Here is an 11,485-nt window from a genome sequence, read left to right as displayed (position 1 = left end):
TCCCACCCAACAATTGGCTACCTGCAGGCCAGAGGGGAGTGGCTCAAAAGGCAGGAAGCGGTAAGTACCACGGAATGGAAGGTTGCCACGGCCTGGGACCTTCCTTGCCACTCTGACCTCTGCCCCTGCACCCACAGCAAACAACATAATCTCAAATTTGGGTGATCTTTTCAGGAGAGTCATTGAGCGGGTACTCAGGGAGTCTTAGAGGAAGAGATGTGATTTAAGGTCCATTTGTTTGTTTCTCTTTTTTAAAAAATGTATTTTATTTATAGTTATATTTACTTATTTATTTTTTTGAGATGGAGTTTTGCCCTTGTTACCCAGGCTGGAGTGCAATGGCATGATCTCAGCTCACTGCAACCTCCACCTCCCTAGTTCAAGCAATTCTCCTGCCTCAGCCACCCAAATAGCTGGGACTACAGGTGCACGCCACCACACCTGGCTAATTTTGTATTTTTAGTAGAGATGGGGTTTCACCACATTGCCCAGGCTGGTCTTGAACTCCTGACCTCAGGTGATCTGCCCACCTAGGCCTCCCAAAGTGCTGGGATTACAGGCATAAGCCACCGTGCCCAGTCAAAAATGTTTATTTTATTTTATTTTAATTATTTAGTTTTTTGGGACTGGGTCTCACTCTGTTGCCCAGGCTGGAGTGCGGTGGCTCTATGGTAGTTCACTGCAGCCTTGACCTACTAGGCTCAAGCAATCCTCCTACTTCAGCCTCCCAAGTAGCCAGGACCACAGGCACAGGCCACCATGCCTGGCTAATTTTGCTGTTGTTGGTAGAGACGAGGTCTTGCTATGTTGCCCAGGCTGGTTTCGAACTCCTGGGCTCGAGTGATCCTTCCACATTGGCCTGCCAAAGTACTGGGTTTATAGGCATGAGTCACCATGCTGGCCTAAGGTCCATTTGGACCTGGAAAATAGTGGCCAATACAAAAAGCACACTCCTATGATGTAACTGGGTGCTAGTCAGATTTGTGTTGCCTAATAATTTCCTTCCCTGAGAGAAAGGTGGGGCTCTCAGCCAATGGGGGGTCAGGATATGCCATGATGTCACAGGATACTAGGCAGGAAGAAAGGTACCTTCCAGCAAACGTTCTGGGTTTGCTCTTGGTTAGATGGAAAAAGGCAAGAAATTGCCTCCAGGGAGACTATTTGACACCCATGCCACCAATAAAATGTTACATAATCTGGGGGAACCTCCCCTTAGCCTCCAGATGAACTCAGGGTGGGGGCATCTCTGAAGCAGGAGTCTTTTAAGAGATTTTCTGTTCTTTTTTTTGTAGAGATGGGGTCTCGCTATGATACCCAGGCTGGTCTCAACCCCCTGAGCTCAAGCAATCCTCCTGCCTCAGCCTCCCAAAGTGTTGGAATTACAGGCGTGAGCAACCGCGACAAGTCTTAAGGGATTTTCTTTTCTTTCTTTCTTTCTTTCTTTCTTTCTTTCTTTCTTTCTTTCTTTCTTTCTTTCTTTCTTTCTTTCTTTCTTTCTTTCTTTCTTTCTTTCTCTTTCTTTCTTTCTTTCTTTCTTTCTTTCTTCTTTTTTTTTTTTTTCTGAGATGGAGTCTCACTGTGTCACCTAGGCTGGAGTGCAGTGGAGCGATCTTGGCTCACTGCAACCTCTGCCTCCTGGGTTCAAGCGATTCTCCTGACTCACAGTCTCCTGAGTAGCTGGGATCACAGCACGCACCACCATACTTGGCTAATTTTTGTATTTTTAGTAGAGATGGGGTTTTCCCATGTTGGCCAGGCTGGTCTCGAACTCCTGACCTCAGGTGATCCACCCGCCTCAGCCTCCGAAATTGCTGGGATTATAGGCGTGAGCCACCGTGCCTGGCCAAGGGATTTTCTAAGAATGGTCCTCTGTTCCAGAAAAACTAAATTCCTTATCTTTGTTATTTTCATCCTCTTTTGAAGCCAATTCAGTTAGGCTTTCACTGCCCCCACACTCCACCTTCACATCCAATCCATGAGCAAATCCTGTCCACATCTACAAAATATCTCCCATAATTCAACTATTTTTACCACCTCTATTGCTACCACCTTCATCCAAGCCACCATCACTGCTCGTCCGGATTATTACAATAGTGCCCACACTGAGCTCACCACTACCCCCCGAAAGTCTTCTTCACATGGAAGCTAGGATGATCACTTTAAAACATGTCAGGACAGACATGGTGGTTCATGCCTGTAATCCCAGCCCTTTGGGAGGCTGAGATGGGAATCACTTGAAACCAGGAGTTCAAGAACAGGAAACTTGGCAACATAGCAAAACCCCATCTCTACAAAAAAAAAAAAAAAAAAAAAAAAAAAAAAGATAGTTGGGCATGGTGGTGCACACCTGTAGTCCCAGCTACTTGGGAGGCTGAGGCAGAGGACTGCTTGAGTCCAGGAGTCAGAGACTGCAGTGAGCTATGATCGTAGTACTGCACTCCAGCCTGGGCAACAGAATGAGACCCCATTGCTAAAAATAAACTTTTTTTTTCTTCTGCGTTTTTTAATGCAGAAAAAAAAATAAAAAAAATAAATAAACTCTTGAATGGTTTCCCATTACTCTCAAAATAAAACCCAAAGTCCCTGCCCTTCTCTACAAAGCCTTGCATAATCTACTTCCACCACATGACCGATCTCACCTCTTATAAGTCTTCCTCATTCACACCACTGCAGCCACACTGGTCTTCTTCCTGTTCCTTTAAAAACCAAGCACACTTGCCGGGCGCGGTGGCTCATGCCTGTAATCCCAGCACTTGGGAGGCCGAGGCAGGCGGATCATGAGGTCAGGAGATTGAGACCATCCTGGCTAACACGGTGAAACCCCGTCTCTACTAAAAATACAAAAAATTAGCCGGGCATGGTGGCGGACGCGTGTAGTCCCAGCTACTCCAGAGGCTGAGGCAGGAGAATGGTGTGAACCCGGGAGGTGGGGCTTGCAGTGAGCCAAGATCATGCCACTGCACTCCAGTCTGGGCAACAGAGCAAGACTCAGTCTTAAAAAAAAAAAAAAAAAGCACACTCTGCCCCAGGGCCTTTGCACTTGCTGTTCTCTCATCCTGGAACACACCTTTTCATGTAATGGCAAGCCAGTTTCCCTACTTCATCAAGACCTTCCATTAGGCAGGTCAGGCTAGCTCTGTTGGCTCCACAGAGTTTATTTAGTTCTGGCTGGGCGTGGTGGCTCACGCCTATAATCTCAGCACTTTAGGAGGCCGAGGCTGGCGATCACTTGAGCCCAGGTCTAGACCGATGTGGGCACTGTGGTGATACTCCATCTCTACAAAAAATACAAAAATTAGCCAGGCATCGTGGTGTGTGCCTGCCTGTAGTCCTCATACTTGGGAGGCTGAGGCAGGAGGATTGTTTGAGTCCAGGAGGTCCAGCCTACAGTGAACTATGATTGGGCCACGATACTCCAGCCTGGAGCAAGACCCTGTCTCAAAAAAAAAAAAAAAAAAAAAAAAAAAGTAAAAAGTAAAAGAAAACACAAAGTTTCTTTCTTGCTCATATACATGTTTCATGCAAGTTGGCAAAGGCTGGTTTTCCACACAGTCAAGGACCCAGGCTGAGAGATGTTCACCATCTTGTAGCACCAGCCGTAACCCAGGGCATCCTTGATCACTAAGACAAGGCAAGAGGAAAAGCATTGAATGGTCTCATGCAAGCAAAACAGCTTTGGCCCAGCCCTTCCAATCACAGCTCATTCATTGGGATTACTCATGTGGTCCCACTCAATTGTATAAAGGTGGGGACGTAGAATTCCCTCCCGTGCCCAGTAACAGAGAAGAACTGTCGAATTCCTTTCCTGTTACTGCCATAACAAATTACCATAAACTCAGCAGCTGAAACAACACAAATTTATCATCTTACAGCTCTACAGATCAAAAGCCCCACATGGGTTTCACTGGGCTGAAATCAAGGTGCTAACGACGCTGCATTCCATCTGGAGCCTCTAAGAGAGAATCTGTTTCCTTTCTATTCCCAGTTTCTAGAGGCCACCCACATTCCCTGATTCATGACCTCTTTTTCCATCTTCACAGCCAACCACGACAAGTTGAGTCCCTTTCACACTTCAAATTTTTCCTGCCTCTTCTATCCTCCCATCTCTTTCTGACCATGGCTGGGAAAGGTATTCTGCTTTTAAGGACTCCTGTAATTAGACGAAGGCCGCCCAGTCTACCACCATACCACCTGAATGCACCGATCTTGTCTGATCTCAGAAGCTAAGCAGAGTCAGGCCTTGTTAGTTCTTGGATGATGAACTAAGCCCCATCTTGGAGATGGGGCCACCCAGATAATCCAGAATAATATCTCCCCATCTCAGCTGGGCGCGGTAGCTCACGCCTGTAATCCCAGCACTTTGGGAGGCCGAGGCTGGCTGATCACAAGGTCAGGAGATCAAGACCATCCTGGCTAACACGGTGAAACCCCGTCTCTACTAAAAATACAAAAAATTAGCCGGGCGCGGTGGCGGGCGCCTGTAGTCCCAGCTACTCGGGAGGCTGAGGCAGGAGAATGGCGTGAACCTGGGAGGCGGAGCTTTCAGTGAGCCGAAATTGCGCCACTGCACTCCAGCCTGGGGCACAGAGCGAGACTCCGTCTCAAAAAAAAAAAAAAAAAAAAAAAAATCTCCCCATCTCAAAGTCCCTTTTCTTTGTTTTGTTTTGAGACATTCTTGCTCTGTCACCTAGGCTGGAGTATAGTGGCATGATCTTGGCTCACTGCAACCTCCGTCAGACAGAAACAAACAAACAAAAAAACAAACAGAAAAAAGCAAAACAAAACAAAAACGAAAAAATCCCCCAAAATTAGCCAGGCCCGGTGGTTACACATCTGTAATCCCAGCTAGTCGGGAGGCTGAGGCAGGAGAATTGCTTGAATCGAGGAGGTGGAGGTTGCAGTGAGCCGAGATCATGCCACTGCACTCCAGCTTGGGCAACAGAGCAAGACTCCGTCTCAAAACAAACAAACAAACAAAAACCACACAAATCCCAGCACTGCTGAGCCATGTCCCTCAGTTTCCTCATCTATAATATGACATGATAATCATAATAGAAAATAATCTCCAGGGTATGTTGTGAGGATTAAATTAGTTAATACATACATTAGAACAGTGCCTAGCGCAGACCGAGAGCTATATGAGTTTATTATTCGTTTATTTATTTTGAGACAGGGTCTTACTCGGTCTTCCAGGCAGGAGTGCAATAACAGAGTCACAGCTCAATGCAGCCTCGACCTCCCAGGCTCAAGGGATCTTCCTCCCTCAGCCTCCCAAGTAGCTAGGACTACAGGCGCATGCCACCAGGCTAGGTTCGTTTTGTTTTCGCTTTTTTTAAAATAGAGGCAGGGTTTTGCTGTTGCCCAGGCTGGCTTTGAACTCCCGGGCTCAAGCAATCCTCCCACCTCAGCCTCCCAAAGTGCTGGGTAATGCCATCACTAGGCGTGAGTCACTGCTCAGGGCCTTGAGTTTGTTATTAATATTATTTAGACCAGGTGCGGTCTTTCATGCCTGTAATCCCTGCACTTTGGGAGGCTAAGGCTGGTGGATCACTTGAGGTCAGGAGTTCAAGACCATCCTGGCCAACATGGTGAAACCCCATCTCTACTAAAAACAGAAAAATTAGGCTGGGCACGGTGGTTCATGCCTGTAACCCCAGCACTTTGGTGGGGGCAAGGTGGGCAGATCACCTGAGGTCAGGAGTTTGAGACCAGCCTCACCAACATGGTGAAACCCCATCTCTATTAAAAATACAAAAAGTAGCTGGGTGTCGTGGCGTGTGCTTATAGTCCCAGCTCCTCAGGAGGCTGAGACAGGAAAATTGCTTGAACCCGGGAGGTGGGTTGCAGTGAGCCGAGATCACACCACTGCACTCCAGCCTGGGCGACAGAGCGAGACTTCTTCTCAACAAAAAGAAAAAAGGAAAAAAAGAAAAATTAGCTAAGCATGGTGGTGCACAGCTGTAGTTCCAGCTACTCTAGAGGCTGAGGCAGGAGAATCACTTGAACCCAGGAGGTGGAGGTTGCAGTGAGCCAAGATTGCGCCACTGCACTCCAGCCTGGCAACAGAGCAAGACTCTGTCTAAAAATATATATATATATATACACATATATATATGTGAAATTTAAACACCCAGAGTCCACACCTCCTCCTGGAGACTGGAACCCAGAAGGCGAGATTAGGGAGGATTTTTCTAGGCTCCCAGGGGCAGTGGGAGTTGAAGGCAGGGAGAGAGGGGTGAGGAGGCCAAGAGGGGCTGTGGGAACTACCCAGGCCTGTAGAAGCCTGGTGCTGCCGCCTCCCACTCAGGGGCTGGGGAGATGGGAGATGAAAGCATGGTGCAGAGCAGGCCCCATATGTTCCTCATGACCCAAACTTTGTTCCCAGCGCCCGAGACGAATAGGCGTGAAATCCACATCTGGGACCCACCTCCGGCCTGGTCGTTCCCTCCCGTCCTGGGCACCGAGCCCAGTCTGTTTTTGCGCTATAATGGAGGCAGCACAGGTGGCTTCCAGAGCTCCAAGGAGGCCCCCACCCACCTCATGGCATTGTCGGATGGCTTCTTGGAGGAGGGGACTCCTGAAGAATATAGAAGTCTGAGTAGGAATTTGCCCAGCAGAGAAGGGAGAAAGGGAGCCTGGTTAGAGGAAACAGTTTGGCAAAGATCCCAGGGCAGGAGGTCTGTGTGGTGAGAGAAGAGATGAGGCTGGGGCCTGGGGGTGGTCAGGGTATATGGAGTCTCTCAGGCCAGGCTGAGGACCTGGGCTTTTTTTCCCCCAGGGCACTGGGGAGCCATGGGAGGTCTGTGAGCAGGGGAGGAACAGAAATTTTGTGAACAGCTTTTTGTGAGACAAACCGTGTTAAAACAGAGTGACACGGGCAATCGTCGTCATCACTGAGGTGGCTCAGCTCACTGGGAGAGCCCAGAGAGTACCCCAAACCCAGCCTGCAGGTAGGAAAACTTCTCTCAGAGGTGAATCTTCAAGGACATTAGAAGAATCTGGTCATGACAAGAAAGGCTGAGGAGGGGGACTCTGTCCAGAGGTACAGGGGAGCCGTGGGAGAGGCAGGGTCCACTCTGAATATAACACAGCCACTCAGGGGCCGGGCATGGTGGCTCTCACCTGTAATCCCAGCACTTTGGGAGACCAAGGTGGGAGGATTGCTTGAGGCCAGGAGTTCAAGACCAGTCCAGCCAGCATAGTAAGACCTCTATCGCTACAAAAAAATTAAAAATTACTAGTGTGTTGGCCTGGCGCGGTGGCTAACACCTGTAATCCTAGCACCTTGGGAGGCCGAGGCTGGCGGATCACCTGAGGTTGGGAGTTCAAGACCAGCCTGACCAACATGGAGAAGTCCTGTCTCTACTAAAAATACAAAATCAGCCGGGCGTGGTGGCGCATGTCTGTAATCCCAGCTGCTCGGGAGGCTGAGGCAGGAGAATCGCTTGAACTCAGGAGGTGGAGGTTGCAGTGCTGGGATTACAAGCATGAGCCATCGTGCCCGGGGGGCCACAGTCCCTATGTTTTTATTTCATTCACTCACTTATTAATTCATTCAACATATTCTCCTCTGGTCTCCCTGGAAAATTCTGACACCCTGACCTGAGTCAGACTAAGGACTTGCCTAGTCTGGGAGGGTGGGGTAGGAGAGAGACCTGGGTACAATAAGATTTGGTATGATATTCAACAATGGAGGCAGCGCAGGGCACTGTGGGAGCCTAGAAGAAGCACCTGGACGTGCCTTGGAGTTTAGGGAAGACGTCCTGGAGGAGGCAAGGCCCTCCATGGGCACTGCAGAAAATCCAAGTGTCACCCAGGCACATGGGAACTGGCAGACTCTCCAGGGAAAGACATCATGAGCATGGTTTCATTCAGTAATGCCTGAGTTCTCTCCTGAGGACACCTGTACACCAGGCTCTGTGTGCTGTGAGGCTGGGGACTCAGAGACCAGCCAGGCTTGGACCCTCTGGTGGAACACATGGGACACGGTCCCTTTCTAATGAGATGTATGCTCTCATGGAGGTAGCACAGGGCATTGTAAATATTCACAGCAAGCACTGACCCAGCCGGGGGAGGTCAAGGAGGGCTTCCTGGAGGAGGAAAGCCCTACATTTTAGGTAGACTCTGCTCTTCCTGCAGTATCAGTCAGCCTTTCACTTTGTGTATAGCTCTAGTTCCTTCATTGCCTCTGCCTCTGTCGGGTTCCATAACTCTCTTTCTTTCTTTTTAAATATTACTAAATAAAAATAGAGATGGAGTTTCGCCATGTTGCCCAGGCTTGGTCTCAAACTCCTGAGCCCAAGCAGTCCGCCTGCCTCGGCCTCCCAAAGTGCTGGGATTGCAGGTGTGAGCCGCCATGCCCAGCCAGATTCCAGGTCTTATTTTAGTGACAGGTTGGCTGTCACTAAAAATTACCACAAACATGGTGGCTTATCACAACAGAAATTCATTGTCTCACAGCTCTAGAGGTCAGAAGTTCAAAATGAAGGTGTTGGCAAAGCCATACTCCCTTCACAGACTCCAGGGGCGAATGTTGCATGCCTCTTCCAGCTCCTGGTGGCTCCTGGCATTCCTTGGCTTGTAGCTGCCTCATTCCAGCCTCTGCCTCCGTCTTCACATGGCCTTCTCCCAATCTCACTATGGCTTTTTTTTTTTTTTTTAATCTTATAAGGATACTTGTCATCGGATTTAGGGTCTACCCAGATAATGCAGGATGATTGCATCTCAAGATCCTTAACTTTTTTTTTTTTTTTTTTTTTGGAGATAGTGTCTTGCTCTGTTGCCCAGGCTAGAGTACAATGCTGTGATCTTGGCTCACTGCAGCCTCGAACTCCTGAGCTCAAGTCATCCTTTCACCTCAGCCTCCCAAGTAGCTGGGACTACAAGTGTGCATTGCCATGCCTGACTAGGTTTTTAAAATTTTTTGCAGAGGCTGGGCACAGTGGCTCACACCTGTAATCCCAGCATTTTGGGAGACCAAGGTGGAAGGACCATGAGGTCAGGAGTTTGAGACCAGACTGGCCAACATAGTGAAACCCTGTCTCTACTAAAAATACAAAAAATTAGCCAGGCTTGGTGGCGGGCTCCTGTAATCCTAGCTACTTGGGAGGCTGAGGCAGGAGAATCGCTTGAACCCGGGAGGCAGAGGTTGCAGTGAGCTGAGATCGCACCACTGCACTCCAGTCTGGGTAATGGTGCGAGACTCTGTCTCAAAAAAAAAAAAAAATTATTTATTTATTTATTCATTTATTTATTTATTTTTTGCAGAGATGGGGTCTCATTGTGTTGTCCAGGCTGGTCTCAAACTCCTGGGCTCAAGTGATCCTCCTGCCTCAGCTTCCCAAAGCACTGGAATTACAGATATAAGCCGCTGCACCCGGCCCCTCCCAAGACTTTAAGGGTCTATTTCTCTCCACAACTCTGTGTCTCTCTTCCTCTCCCCACCTGTGGTGGTTTGAAAATTAGTCCCCAAATGCTCTGATACTTTTCCTTTCAAGAGCAGAGGAATTTTTTTTTTTTTTTTTTTTTTTTTTTTTTTTTGAGACAGGGTCTCGTTCTGTCGCCCAGGCTGGAGTACAGTGGCTCGATCTCAGCTCACTGCAACCTCTCCCTCCCAGGTTCAAGCGATTCTCCTGCCTCAGCTTCCTGAGTAGCTGGGATTACAGGCGCACGCCTCCACACCTGGCTAATTTTTGTATTTTTAATAGAGACGAGGTTTCACCATGTTGGCTAGGCTGCTCTTGAACTCCTGACCTCAAGTGATCTGCCTGCTTCGGCCTCCCAAAGTGCTGGGATTACAGGCGTGAGCCACCACACCCGGCCCAAGAGCAGAGGATCCTAACGTCTTTCCTTTTCAGTGTAGGCTAGATCTAGTGACTCATTTCTGATGCATGCAATAAAAGGTGTGTGACTTTGGGAGACTAGGTCATAAAAGACTCCAGATGACTGCAGCCCTGTCCCACAGCTTCACTGAGGGACCCAGAGCTGCCCAATGAAGCCATTCCCACATATCTGGCCCTCAGGAACTGTGAATACAATAAATGTCGATTTGAGCCACTGAGTTTTAGGGTAATTTTTCACATAGCAACAGATTTTTGTTTTGTTTTGTTTTGTTGTTTTTGAGACAGTCTCACACTTTCGCCCAGGCTGGAGGGCAGTGTTGCGATCTCAGCTCACTGCAACCTCCACTTCCTCAGTTCAAGTGATTCTCATGCCTCATCCTCCTGAGCAGCTGGGACTACAGGCACGCGCCACCACACCCGGCTAATTTTGGTTTTTTTTTTTGAGACAGAGTCTCGTTCTGTCACTCAGGCTGGAGTGCAGTGGCGCAATCTCGGCTCACTGCAACATCTGCCTCCCGGGTTCAAGAGATTCTCCTGCCTCAGCCTCCTGAGTAGCCAGGATTACAGGCGCGCGCCACCACGCCCAGCTAATTTTTGTATTTTTAGTAGAGACGCGTTTCACCACGTTGGTGAGGCCAGTCTCAAATTCCCGACCTTGTGATCTGCCCGCCTCAGCCTCCCAAAGTGCTGGGATTACAGGCGTGAGCCACTGTGCCCGGCCTAATTTTTGTAGTTTTGATAAGACGGGGTTTTACCATGTTGGCCAGGCTGGTCTAGAACTCCTGACCTCAAGTGACCTGCCTTCCTCGGCCTCCTAAAGTGCTGGAATTACAGGCGTGAGCTGCCATTCCCCAACTATTTTTTTCTTTTTCATAAAAAATAGAGACAAGGTCTTACTGTGTTGCCCAGGCTGGTCTCAAACTCGAGACGCAAGTGATCCCCCCCTCTACTAAAAAATACAAAAAATTAGCCGGGCGCGGTCCCCTGTAAAGTGCTGGGATTACAGGCGGGAACCCGTGAGCCACTTGCAAGCCCGATCGCGCCACTGCACTCCAGCAAATTGAGACTCCGTCTCAAAAAAAAAAAAAAAAAAAAAAAAAAAAAAAAAAAAAAAAAATAGAGACAAGGTCTTACTGTGTTGCCCAGGCTGGTCTCAAACTCCTGATCGCAAGTGATCCTCCCTCCTCAGCCTCCCAAAGTGCTGGGATTACAGGCGTGAGCCACCAAGCCCGGCCAGCAACAAATTATCAGTATGTACCTTTCCTTCTTGTGTTCTTTCTTTGTGTCTCTCTCCATCCCTGACTCTCTCTGGGTGTCTGTCTCTCTCCATCTCTAGGTCTTTGGTTTTTTTTTTTTTTTTTTTTTTTTTTTGAGACGGAGTCTTGCTCTGTCGCCCAGGCTGGAGTGCAGTGGCCGGATCTCAGCTCACTGCAAGCTCCGCCTCCCAGGTTCATGCCATTCTCCTGCCTCAGCCTCCCGAGTAGCTGGGACTACAGGCGCCCACCACCTTGCCCGGCTAGTTTTTTTGTGTTTTTTTTAGTAGAGATGGAGTTTCACCGTGTTGGCCAGGATGGTCTCGATCTCCTGACCTGGTGATCCGCCCGTCTTGGCCTCCCAAAGTGCTGGGATTACAGGCTTGAGCC

Source organism: Macaca thibetana, chromosome 19 (genome assembly GCF_024542745.1).
Source record: "Macaca thibetana thibetana isolate TM-01 chromosome 19, ASM2454274v1, whole genome shotgun sequence".
NCBI lineage: Eukaryota > Metazoa > Chordata > Mammalia > Primates > Cercopithecidae > Macaca > Macaca thibetana.
Note: the sequence above shows the minus strand (reverse complement) of the source record.